Source organism: Bombina bombina, chromosome 4 (genome assembly GCF_027579735.1).
Source record: "Bombina bombina isolate aBomBom1 chromosome 4, aBomBom1.pri, whole genome shotgun sequence".
Lineage (NCBI taxonomy): Eukaryota > Metazoa > Chordata > Amphibia > Anura > Bombinatoridae > Bombina > Bombina bombina.
Genome location: NC_069502.1, coordinates 115,975,737 through 115,990,187, shown reverse-complemented (window position 1 = coordinate 115,990,187; position 14,451 = coordinate 115,975,737).

Sequence of the window (14,451 nt, the reverse complement as noted above, 5' to 3'; positions counted from 1 at the left end):
AAACCCAGAAAATTAAATTTCAGAATACAATTTAGCATAAATAATCTAAAAACAGTCTTAATACTACCAGTCTCTTTCAGTAAAGTGGTTCAATTATTAGACAAAGGCAAAAGCTTAATAAGTGAATATTTATGTGAAAATTACGCACAGTGCATTATTAATAAAAATATGTAAATTAAAAGATGTTAACAAATAGAATTATACACAAGCAGTTTTAAAAATAAAAAGGAGATATAACAGACCTAATACTTTCCTAGCTTATAAGTCTGCCCCAGGAAGATGGGCAAGAGAAGATGGTCACTTATGCTATAGCAGCCTCCCAAGTAGAATAAATAACTTGTATTGTTTAACACAACATTTTATACCTGTTTCTCTGATATCAAATTGCTTGACCCAAACTCTTTCCAGAGGGGCTAGAAAACCCCTCTCTTTTGCCAGATATGTCCACTCCCCTCTCTTTACAACAGGTCATAAAGTTTAGAGTTTTTGGCTGAAATTATAGAACACCTTATAACTTTTGTTTTACATATTCAGCGCATACACCTATATAAGCAATTTACCAGTGACATCATGAGAATTAGTTTGGTACCAAATATGACTTGGTTGTCATATTTGCATCATCTAGTGTCATAATATATAAAAGCATGTTGTACTAGTGTCCTCTGATTGACTATATCTAGCTCTGGGTAGAGGCAGTGCGTTTTGTCTCCTGTGCTGACATTTTTACTTGATGCATCTATAAATATGCAATAACATTTGGTCAAGTGGAACTTAGAAACTATTTATTAGGGGTTCTGGCTTATCTAAGGGAAAACACAAAAGCACAGCAACACATTTCTTCTTGAATTTTTTTTTTTTAGCACACAAGCTAAAGAAAATGAACCCATTAGCATCTAAATCATGAGGTATTCATGATATGTGTGTGTGTGTGTATATATATATATATTATATATATATATATATATATATATATATATATATATATATACACACACACACACAGAGAGAAGTGCACTCACAGGAACAAACAACTGTCTCAAAACCATTGTTAGCCTGTTCTATGGCGATTTACCACCTGGGTGCAGCTTTTTAGCCCAGTAATGCTTTTCACAGAGTAAAACTTTCCTGTAGTATATCAGTCTGATCCCACCTCAGAGGAAGTGTGTTTAGAGGAATACTGCTACACCTCACTGACAAGGCCCAATGAAGGCCGAAAATATCGTCTGGGGTTGCTGTGTTCCTTGTTCAGAGAGGAATTGCCTGGTATTTCGGCGCTGGACTGACCGTAATAGGCGGGATCAGACTGATATACTACAGGAAAGTTCTACTCTGTGAAAAGCATTACTGGGCTAAAAGAAGTTGCACCCAGGTGATAAATCACAATAGAACAGGCTAACAATGGTATTGAGCCAGTTGTTTGTTCCTGTGAGTGCACTTTTCTCTGTATGTATTTAGTCTCCCTATGGGAAAAAGGGGTAACCAGTCGTGGACTCCTTGCTTAGAGGAATATGGCTACACCTCACTGACATGGCCTTATGAAGGCCAAAACGATTAGTCTGGGGTTGCTGTGTTCCTTGTTCAGAGAGGAATTGCCTGGTATTTCGGTGCTGGACTAACCGTAATAGGCAGGATCAGACTGATATACTACAGGAAAGTTCTACTCTGTGAAAAGCATTACTGGGCTAAAAGAAGCTGCACCCAGGTGGTAAATCGACAGAGAACAGGCTAACAATGATATTGAGCTAGCTGTTCGTTCCTGTGACTCAAGGGAGGAAAGCATAATTCTGTCACTATATAAATCCCTGGTAAAACCTCACCTTGATTGAGTATGGAGTGCAGTTCTGGGGCCAGATCTCAAAAAAAGATTGCAAACTTCGAAAAGTGCAGAGAAGGGCCACAAAACTAAAAATGGGAATGGGAAATTTAAGCTATGAAGAGAGGTTAGCCAAACTGGGTCTGTTTTCTCTAGAAACAAAGGTGGTTGAGAGGTGACATGATTACTTTATATAAATGTATTTAAGGCCCATTTACAGAGATGGCAGAAGCTCTGTTTATCCAAGAAAATTGTTTTTGACAAGGTCACAATTTAAAGGAGCAGTCTAGCCAAAATTAAACTTTCATGGTTCAGATCGGGTATGCCATTTTAAACAACTTTCCAATTTACTTTGATCATCAAATTTGCTTTGTTCTCTTGGTACTCTTAGTTGAAAACTAAACCTAGGTAGATTCATATGCAAATTTCTAAGCCCTTGTATGCCATCTCTTATCTGAATGCATTTGACAGTTTTTCACAGCTAAAGGGCGTAAGTTCATGTGTGCCATAAATATTACATTGTGCTCACGCCCATGGAGTTACTTGTGAGAGGGCACTGATTGGCTAAAATGCAAGTCTGTGAAAAGAACTAAAATATGGGGGCAGTCTGCAGAGGCTTCAATACAAATTAATCACAGAGGTAAAAAGTATATTAATATAACCATGTTGGTTATGCAAAACTATGGAATGGGTAATAAAGGGATTATCTTTCTTTTTAAACAATAACAATTCTGGAGTAGACTGTCTCTTTAAGGCTGGAGGAAAGTAGATGTAATAAACTGCAATGTAAATGTTTTTTTCATTGTTAGAGTAATCAATATTTGGAACTCATTACCTGAGGAGGTAGTAAATGCCAATACCTTAGATACATTTAAAAATGGTTTAGATACATTTCTGTCTAGAAACAGAATTCAGACATATGATTGCTTGTTGAATTAATTTAAGCTCACCTGGGGCTTTTTTGTAAGTATATTAACATTTGTATAGGTTGCACTTGATGGACTTTTGTCTTTTTTTTCAACCTCATCTACTATGTTACTATGTATATTTCAACATTATGCCCTGCTTAAATTTCATTCTTCTATTATATGATTATCTACAGAAAAATTGTGTTTCCTACAGAGGATTCTGGGGTTTTGTAGATATGTAATAGATGAAAACATTTAGGTAAATCTTGAGAAATATTTTTTACTTCAATGAGCCATTTTACCCTATAGTGTCTATGTACAGCTACAGAAAGCTGGTTATCCTCATATGAAGATGCTATTTTTAATTATCACGATATGCAAGTTTCAGTCTTTTTTTTTTTCAGGTGTTCATCAACTTCATCAGATTTGATGTTTTTTGTTTATATTATACTAATCCTAAAGTCAGTGTACACGGGCCAAAATCTCCATCCACTTGGATACTCTCTCCCTTCCCCCTTCCCTGCTGCTCTCAACATTTTTTTTTTTCTGCAGTGCAGCGGTCCTGCCCGCTCCCATCCACCTCCCGCCTCCCCCGCACGCTCAGAAGGATAATATATATATTAAATGCACAGCATTGCATACGAATCCAAGATCAGAGGAGGTGATTGCTCTTAAAGGGACAGTCTACACCAGAATATTTGTTTTAAAAGATAGATAATCCCTTTATTACCCATTCCCTAGTTTTTGCATAACCAACACAGTTATAATAATACATGTTTTACCTCTGTGATTACCTTGTATCTAAACCTCTGCAAACTGCCCCTTATTTCAGTTCTTTTGACAGACTTGCATTTTAGCCAATCAGTGCGGGCTCCTAGGTAACTCCACATGCATGAGCACAGTGTTATCTATATAAAACACATGAACTAACACCCTCTAGTGGTGAACAACTGTCAAAATGCCCTGAGCTTAGAGGCGGCCTTCAAGGGTTTAGAAATTAGCATATGAACCTCCTAGATTTATCTTTCAACTAAGAATACCAAGAGAACAAAGCAAAATTGGTGAAAGAAGTAAATTGGAAAATTGTTTAAAATTATATTCTCTATCTGAATAATGAAAGTTTGTTTTGGACTAGACTGTCCTTTTAAGTTATTCTTGACACTGCTCCCAAGCACAAACGCAAAAGCAGTGTTAAATATCCACAGACCCTTGAGAGATCTGTGGCGTGGGGTGGGGTTAGAGGCCTGCAATTTACCACAGCTGTTATATCGTAAGTGTATATCTATACAGTCTCCCTAAGGAAACTAAAATCAGGTTTGAGCCGACCTGTACACTGCCTGGGAACTGAGCTTTCTTGCAATGAGCAATAATTGTTGTGACATTTGGAGCTACCACTTTAACACTATAATTTGATAAGTACTAACACTAAGGGCTTGATTTATCATTGCTATTCTCCTATATTTGCAGCTAAAAAAGCGCATAAGAAATAATGCCCCTATATATCATGCAAAAATGCGCCTAAAATTTGGCGTTTGACTGTAAAATTCCCCTACTCTGTTCCTATTCTCCTTGGAGAACATGTGCTCCAAAAAAGGGTTAAATTAGTAGATCCTTTTAGTTTTATTTTTTATAGTACTCCTCATTCATTTGTCTTGTTACAAATGTATCATTTCTTTTTTCCTGCATTAAAGTTCTCCATAGCTACTGTGGAGATCAGCTTTAGAAATCTATTCTGTAAAAGTTGAACAAGCAATGTGAAAAAAATAAAGGGCTCTACAAGGTTCAAAAATAATATATAACAATGCGCAATAATAATGATTATAGGAGCGCAATAATAATTTATATTGGAATGCAAAAATAATATGTATTGGGGTGATAAAAAATATATATAATGAAGAGCAAAAGTAATATATAACAGAGCACAATAATTATAACTATTGGGGCATAAAAATAATATATAAAAGAAGCTCAATGAAAATGTAGATCTATTTTCTTCCATTTGTTGAAAAGGGGCGTTAACAAAGTTACTAGCGGGGCTGTATAAATAGCTCTAATGGTTTATATATGACTTACATAGGCCTAGATTTAGAGTTGGGCGGTAGCCGTCAAAACCAGCGTTAGAGGCTCCTAACGCTGGTTTTTACCACCCTCTGGTATTTGGAGTCAGTCCTTTTCTTTTTTTTTTTTCAAATATTTTTATAGAGGTATAAAGGCATTACAACAAAAAATGACATAAAAGTAAAGAAGTTACAATAACCGCTATTTCTTCACATAGGGTTCAGTTTGTTGCATATCAAAGTAGTAAACATACAGTGAGAATAAACCTCAAGTTTTCCATTTTTTGTTGCTAGGAAACTAGGACATTTTCAAATATTTTTCCCAACATCTAATATACTCTTAGAAATATAATCTCAACCAGTTGATCTCAGAAAGATTTAGCGATGCACAATACATACCTCTTATTAAGGCAAAAAATTAAGCTAGCGCAAGTGAAATAGAAAAATGTCAAAATAATACTTGCAAAATAGAAGGTTGCGGTACAAATAAGCTAAACCGCTTAAGTAGCTCTTCCAATTAGGAAGGTACATTATGTGGGGGGGAGGGGATGGCATATTAAAAATAAGAAAGTAACAGAGGTGTGAGAAGGGGTAGCCTTGATCCTATCTGTGTGGCGAAGTTGTGGAATTGGCGAACTGTAGATGAAGGAGGTTCAGCCCCCAGCCATAGGGGGCAGGACAACATTTAATGGACTATGTGTGCATAGCTAAGGTATATGGGCTGTCTTATATCTATATAATAACTTGGCATAGGACAGTAGAAAGCGCATAGCAAATAACATGTATACTAAACAGCCTTAAATGACCACAATATGACATCACACCAACATAGTCCATCTAGACATATAGAGCTGAGTGCTACCCAGAAACTTACACCTTTCACCTGCCAGTCAATATATAAATGTGGACAGTGTCCGAGCTTCATATCCAGCAAAGAAATGAGCAGAATAGTGTAATGCCACTACAGTTAAACCTACATTTGTCTTCATAGCGAAAATACATATGTAGTATGCACATAGAGAATATACAATGGACAGCAAACACCTTCAACCAGCCATCATAAAATATAAAATAAAATGAGCTAGAAAAACTTCAATTGCAATAAATGATTAATATAAAAGAAGAGCATTTCCATCTTAATTTGCTACCAAAAGTAAACACAGAAGTGTACAAGATATATAGTAATGCTTCACATAATAGGGCAGCAATATGAAAAACCAAGCTTTGCTCAGTAAAAGACTGGATCTCCATATGGCAAGAAGACAGGTGCAGATTAAAGGCAAATTTATCTATATGGCGGTATGTCCAGTATGTTAATCAGCAGTTAGTAGGCAGCAAGGCATATACAGTAGCGCCACACTTTGAAGTGCTCCAGAGGGACATCTGCTAGTATATATGTACACCCTCGCAACTTGTGGCTTACCACCAGGGTCCCAATGTCTCAGCAGGGCATATATGTAAACCCTCACAGCTTGTGGCCTGCCATCAGGAGCCCAATGACTCAACAGGGAGTAGATTATGTAGGGTGTTGCACCATCCTGTAATGGAGTCGGTGAGTGTTGTCCCAAGGCATGTAGGAGAGCATGCGGAGAGTCTAAAACTATATCCAAAGTTGCACTGTGTAGCTTCAAAGACCCGCTGCCATGGCCTGGCGTCAAGACCGGCGTGAAAGCTTCAGGCAGGGTTATACTAGCAGGTGAAGGGGCATCCATAGCCGCGGCAGAGTTTACCTCCCTTCTAGCCTCTGGAAAACAAAGATGACCCGGCTCTTTTGCTGCGCCGCCACCTCGAACTGTGTTACAGGCAGGGGGTGAGCGCCGGGGCCCCTTAGCGTCACCCCCTCCACATTCAGGCAAGACGGGCTCAGTACAATCGGGCTGTCGAAGTTGGCAAGCGCCATCTTTGCTAAGCGCAACATATAGTTTGTCAGCCAAGGAAGCATGGTGGTGTTCAAGTAAGAGCCGCAACTCCTCCAAAAAGCAGGCCGTGATACTCTTGTTGCGAGCTGGGGTGGAAACTGTGGGAAATATAGATTCAATCGCCATGTTAGATAAGTGTTCAGAAGGCCAAAGGATAGTGTTCTCAATATGGCGGCTCACTCTCATAGCACCTCGGTATAGGCCAGCTATAGTGACCTGTGCAGTCTCACCGGACCCTTAAAAAGGAAATAAGAGCAATATAACAGTTCCTGGGGCTATCTGCATAGGTTTAGGTAATAAAGGGATGTTGTAATACATGAATAGACCCCTGGATTAGGATCTTGGGCCCGGGAGCTACACCAAGACACGTCCGGCCAGCACTGCAGTTGGCTCCGCCGTATCCTATCTTTTCAATGGGATCTTTCTAACTCCGGTATTTAGAGTCGTGGCTGAAGTGAGCGTTAGAAATCTAACGACAAAACTCCAGCCGCAGAAAAAAGTCAGTAGTTAAGAGCTTTCTGGGCTAACGCCGGTTTATAAAGCTCTTAACTACTGTGCTCTAAAGTACACTAACACCCATAAACTACCTATGTACCCCTAAACCGAGGTCCCCCACATCGCCGACACTCGATTAAATTTTTTTAACCCCTAATCTGACGACCGCCACCTACGTTATCCTTATGTACCCCTAATCTGCTGCCCCTAACACCGCCGACCGCTATATTATATTTATTAACCCCTAACCTGCCCCCCACAACGTCGCCGCCAGCTACCTACAATAATTAACCCCTAATCTGCCGACCGCCACTTACGTTATCCTTATGTACCCCTAATCTGCTGCCCCTAACACCGCTGACCCCTATATTATATTTATTAGCCCCTAATCTGCCCCCCACAACGTTGCCTCCACCTGCCTACACTTATTAACCCCTAATCTGCCGAGCGGACCGCACCGCTATTATAATAAAGTTATTAACCCCTAATCCGCCTCACTCCCGCCTCAATAACCCTATAATAAATAGTATTAACACCTAATCTGCCCTCCCTAACATCGCCGACACCAAACTTCAAACATTAACCCCTAATCTGCCGACTGGAGCTCACCGCTATTCTAATAAATGTATTAACCCCTAAAGCTAAGTCTAACCCTAACACTAACGCCCACCTAAGTTAAATATAATTTAAATCTAACGAAATAAATTAACTCTTATTAAATAAATTATTCCTATTTAAAGCTAAATACTTACCTGTAAAATAAATCCTAATATAGCTACAATATAAATTATAATTATATTATAGCTATTTTAGGATTTATATTTATTTTACAGGTAACTTTGTATTTATTTTAACCAGGTACAATAGCTATTAAATAGTTAAGAACTATTTAATAGCTAAAATAGTTAAAATAATTACAAAATTACCTGTAAAATAAATCCTAACCTAAGTTACAATTAAACCTAACACTACACTATCAATAAATTAATTAAATAAAATACCTACAATTACCTACAATTAAACCTAACACTACACTATCAATACATTAATTAAATACAATATCTACAAATAAATACAATGAAATAAACTAACTAAAGTACAAAAAATAAAAAAGAACTAAGTTACAAAAAATAAAAAAATATTTACAAACATCAGAAAAATATTACAATTTTAAACTAATTACACCTACTCTAAGCCCCCTAATAAAATAACAAAGACCCCCAAAATAAAAAAATGCCCTACCCTATTCTAAATTACAAAAGTTCAAAGCTCTTTTACCTTACCAGCCCTGAACAGGGCCCTTTGCGGGGCATGCCCCAAAGAATTCAGCTCTTTTGCCTGTAAAAAAAACACATACAATACCCCCCCCAACATTACAACCCACCACCCACATACCCCTAATCTAACCCAAACCCCCCTTAAATAAACCTAACACTAAGCCCCTGAAGATCTTCCTACCTTATCTTCACCATACCAGGTTCACTGATCGATCCAGAAGAGCTCCTCCGATGTCTTGATCCAAGCCCAAGCGGGGGGCTGAAGATGTCCATGATCCGGCTGAAGTCTTCATCCAAGCGGGAGCTGAAGAGGTCCATGATCCGGCTGAAGTCTTCATCCAAGCGGGAGCTGAAGAGGTCCATGATCCGTCTGAAGTCTTCTATCAACGGCATCTTCAATCTTGTTTCTTCCGGATCCATGTTCATCCCGCCGACGCGGAACATCGATTTTCACCAACGACTTCCCGACGAATGACGGTTCCTTTAAGGGACGTCATCCAAGATGGCGTCCCTTGAATTCCGATTGGCTGATAGGATTCTATGTTCCGATCAGCCAATAGAATGCGAGCTCAATCTGATTGGCTGATTGAATCAGCCAATCGGATTGAACTTGATTCTGATTGGCTGATTCCATCAGCCAATCAGAATTTTCCTACCTTAATTCCGATTGGCTGATAGAATCCTATCAGCCAATCGGAATTCGAGGGACGCCATCTTGGATGACGTCCCTTAAAGGAGCCGTCATTCGTCGGGAAGTCGTCGGTGAAGATGGATGTTCCGCGTCGGCGGGATGAACATGGATCCGGAAGAAAGAAGATTGAAGATGCCGTTGATAGAAGACTTCAGCCGGATCATGGACCTCTTCAGCTCCCGCTTGGATGAAGACTTCAGCCGGATCATGGACCTCTTCAGCTCCCGCTTGGATGAAGACTTCAGCCGGATCATGGACATCTTCAGCCCCCCGCTTGGGCTTGGATCAAGACATCGGAGGAGCTCTTCTGGATCGATCAGTGAACCTGGTTTGGTGAAGATAAGGTAGGAAGATCTTCAGGGGCTTAGTGTTAGGTTTATTTAAGGGGGGTTTGGGTTAGATTAGGGGTATGTGGGTGGTGGGTTGTAATGTTGGGGGGGGTATTGTATGTTTTTTTTTACAGGCAAAAGAGCTGAATTCTTTGGGGCATGCCCCGCAAAGGGCCCTGTTCAGGGCTGGTAAGGTAAAAGAGCTTTGAACTTTTGTAATTTAGAATAGGGTAGGGCATTTTTTTATTTTGGGGGTCTTTGTTATTTTATTAGGGGGCTTAGAGTAGGTGTAATTAGTTTAAAATTGTAATATTTTTCTGATGTTTGTAAATATTTTTTTATTTTTTGTAACTTAGTTAGTTTATTTCATTGTATTTATTTGTAGATATTGTATTTAATTAATGTATTGATAGTGTAGTGTTAGGTTTAATTGTAGGTAATTGTAGGTATTTTATTTAATTAATTTATTGATAGTGTAGTGTTAGGTTTAATTGTAACTTAGGTTAGGATTTATTTTACAGGTAATTTTGTAATTATTTTAACTATTTTAGCTATTAAATAGTTCTTAAATATTTAATAGCTATTGTACCTGGTTAAAATAAATACAAAGTTACCTGTAAAATAAATATAAATCCTAAAATAGCTATAATATAATTATAATTTATATTGTAGCTATATTAGGATTTATTTTACAGGTAAGTATTTAGCTTTAAATAGGAATAATTTATTTAATAAGAGTTAATTAATTTCGTTAGATTTAAATTATATTTAATTTAGGGGGGTGTTAGTGTTAGGGTTAGACTTAGCTTTAGGGGTTAATACATTTATTAGAATAGCGGTGAGCTCCAGTCGGCAGATTAGGGGTTAATGTTTGAAGTTAGGTGTCGGCGATGTTAGGGAGGGCAGATTAGGGGTTAATACTATTTATTATAGGGTTAGTGAGGCGGATTAGGGGTTAATAACTTTATTATAATAGCGGTGCAGTCCGCTCGGCAGATTAGGGGTTAATAAGTGTAGGCAGGTGGAGGCGACGTTGTGGGGGGCAGATTAGGGGTTAATAAATATAATATAGGGGTCGGCGGTGTTAGGGGCAGCAGATTAGGGGTACATAGGGATAATGTAAGTAGCGGCGGTTTACGGAGCGGCAGATTAGGGGTTAATAATAATATGCAGGGGTCAGCGATAGCGGGGGCGGCAGAATAGGGGTTAATAAGTGTAAGGTTAGGGGTGTTTAGACTCGGGGTACATGTTAGAGTGTTAGGTGCAGACGTAGGAAGTGTTTCCCTATAGCAAACAATGGGACTGCGTTAGGAGCTGAACGCGGCTTTTTTGCAGGTGTTAGGTTTTTTTTCAGCTCAAACAGCCCCATTGTTTTCTATGGGGGAATCGTGCACAAGCACGTTTTTGAAGCTGGCCGCGTCCGTAAACACCGCTGGTATTGAGAGTTGAAGTTGCGTTAAATATGCTCTACGCTCCTTTTTTGGAGCCTAACGCAGCCATTCTGTGAACTCTCAATACCAGCGGTATTTAAAAGGTGCGGCCAGAAAAAAGCACGCGTAGCTAACGCACCCCTTTGGCCGCAGAACTCTAAATCTAGGCGATAGAGAATAGTTGCTTATTTTCAATGATAAATAAGGTGCAGTGCAGATACTAATCTGACTAGAGAAATGTATCTTTACATCTCCTCAGCTCTCCTATGGAGAAGCACAACCCCCCCCACAGATGTGCTTCTCTAAAGGAGAGCTCAAGAGAACTACACAGATAATTCTCTTTATGTTTGATAAATCGAGGTAAAAAGTTTATTAAAACCGTGTTGGTTATGCAAAATTGGGGAATGGGTAATAAAGGGATTATCTTTCTTTTTAAACAATAACAATTTTGGAGTAGACTGTCCCTTAAATCAAGCTGAAGCAAAACATCAGAGAAAGAAATGAAAACGTTTATTATAACATTATCCTTCTTCTACATTGGAACCGATCGCGAGATTTCAATGATAGGATTGGGTCAGGGGAGTATCCCTATGATGCTAGGCACGCCCTCCATGCCGCGATCCCAATCTGTAAGCACCGTTGGCTTCAGTACAGTCAAATGGCTAGGACGTTTCATGCTGTCCTAATGGCGCTAAAGCCTAGCGCAGTTAGGACTGCATGGCCGTCCTAATGGAGCAAAAAGGTTAACTTGTAGTTCCTGGAAATCAAACAATAACAGTCAATAAAAAAAATATTACACATAAAATAAGAGGCTTTTATGTAACTTTTTATTTTTTTCTTAAATTATGATTTTATATATATATATATATATATATATGTGTGTGTGTGTGTGAAGAGAACTTTTTTGTGGCAAATTTAATATTTATGATTGTTATTTTAATAAATATCTTATTTTAACTCATCTTGTTTAAAGGGACAGTCAAGTCCAAAAAAAACTTTCATGATTTAAATAGTAAATGTAATTTTAAACAACTTTCCAATTTACTTTTATCACCAATTTTGCTTTGTTCTCTTCGTATACTTAGTTGAAAGATAATTCTAAGAGGTTCATATGCTAATTTCTTAGACCTTGAAGACTGCCTCTAATCTGAATGCATTTTGACCACTAGAGGGCATTAGTTCATGTGTTTCATATAGATAACATTGAGCTCATGCACGTGAAGGTACCCTGGAGTGAACACTGATTGGCTAAAAATAAAGTCTTTCTAAAGAACTGAAATAAGGGGGCAGTTTGCAGAGGCTTAGATACAAGGTAATTACAGAGGTAAAAAGTGTATTTCTTTCATGTAATTGGCAAGAGTCCATGAGCTAGTGACGTATGGGATATACAATCCTACCAGGAGGGGCAAAGTTTCCCAAACCTCAAAATGCCTATAAATACACCCCTCACCACACCCACAATTCAGTTTTTACAAACTTTGCCTCCCTATGGAGGTGGTGAAGTAAGTTTGTGCTTGATTTCTATGATTTCTTCTATGATAAGCTCTTCTAAGCATTCTGAAGCCCAATTCCTTTCAGAGTACAGTGTTTGTCAGAGGGATGTGAAGGGAGTATCGCCTATTGATTTAATGGTTTTCCTCGCGGGAAATCTTTTCAAAGGTTCTCTGTTATCGATCGTAGGGATTCATCTCCTACCTCCCTTTTCAGATCGACGATATACTCTTATATACCATTACCTCTGCTGATACTTTTTCAGTACTGGTTTGGCTAACTGCTATATGTGGATGGGTGTCTTTCGGTAAGTATGTTTTCATTATTTAAGACACTTTATGTATTAATATAAAGTTTTAAATATATGTATTTTACTTATATTTGCCATGAGTCAGGTCTATGTATATTTCCTTTTGCAGACTGTCCGTTTCAGTTTGGGAAGCATGTTTAGGAAGTTATTTGTCTTACCTGGGGTATAGTCCTTTTTTTCAAATTAACTGTTTTTTCTTTTCTTTTTGTGGAAAAAATTAGGCTCGCAAGGGCGCAAAATGCTGTTATTTGTCAATTCTTGGTGCAATAATTTTTTTGGTGCAAAGCTACGTCTTTGATGACACAAGTTTGTCATTTAGTTATGTTGATGCCAGGTTTCCTTGCGTCTGTGATGACGCAAGTTGCCTCATTTCCAGATGTTGTTGGCGCCAAATTTTTTTTCTTAACTTCCTTTTGCGTTGTGCTTCATTCTTGGCGCCACAAAATTTAGTTTATTTTTTCACCCGACTTCCTATATGCCTCTTGCCTTTTATATGCTCAGAGGGCTATGCTGTTTGCATTTTTTCCCATTCCTAAAACTGCTATATATAGGAAATTGTAAATTTTGCTTTAATGTTGTTTTTTCTTTTACATTTTGCAAGATGTCTCAATCTTATCCTGTCTTAGAAGTTGGAACCCTGCTGCCTGATCACAGTTCTACCAAAGCTAAGTGTATCTGGTGTAAAGTGATTCCTCAGACAAGGGTAACCTTTTTAGGTTTCCAGATAGATTCAGTTTCCATGACTCTGTCCTTAACAGACAAAAGATGAATGAAATTGGTTTCAGCTTGTTGAAACCTTCGGTCTCAATCATTCCCTTCAGTGGCTATGTGCATGGAAGTTTTAGGTCTCATGACTGCAGCATTGGACGCGATCCCCTTTGCTCATTTTCATATGAGACCTCGCAGCTTTGTATGTTGAATCAATGGTGCAGGGATTATACTCAGATATCACAATTGATATACTTAAATCCCAACATTCAACTCTCTCTGACTTGGTGGTTAGACCATCATCGTTTATTTCAGGGGGCCTCTTTTGTTTGTCCTACCTGGACTGTGCTCACAACAGATGTTGGGGAGCTGTCTGGGGATCTCTGACAGCACAAGGGGTTTGGAAACCTCAAGAGGCGAGGTTACCAATCAATATTTTAGAACGTGCTATTTACAGGGCTCTTCAGTTTTGGCCTCTGTTAAAGAGAGAACCATTCATTTGTTTTCAGATGGACAATATCAAAACAGTGGCATATGTCAATCATCAGGGTGGGACTCACAGTCTCCTAGCTATGAAAGAAGTATCTTGGATACTTCCTTGGGCAGAATCCAGCTCTTGTCTAATTTCTGCGGTGCATATCCCAGGTGTAGACAATTGGGAAGCGGATTATCTCAGCCGTCAGACCTTATATCCGGGGGAGTTTGTCAGATTGTAAAGATGTGGGGTCTTCCATAAATAGATCTAATCTAAACAAGAAACTTCTCAGGTACCTGTCCAGGGATCCTCAGGCGGAGATAGTGGATGCTTTAAAAGTTCCTTGATTTTACCAACCTGCTTTTATCTTTCCGCCTCTAGTTCTTCTTCCAAGAGTGATCTTCAAGATCATTATGGAACAATTATATATGTTTCTGATAGCACCAGAGTGGCCTCACAGGTTTTGGTATGCAGATCTTGTTCAGATGTCCAGTTGCCAGCCTTGGCACCTTCCTCTAAGACCAGACCTTCTGTCTCAAGGGCTGTTT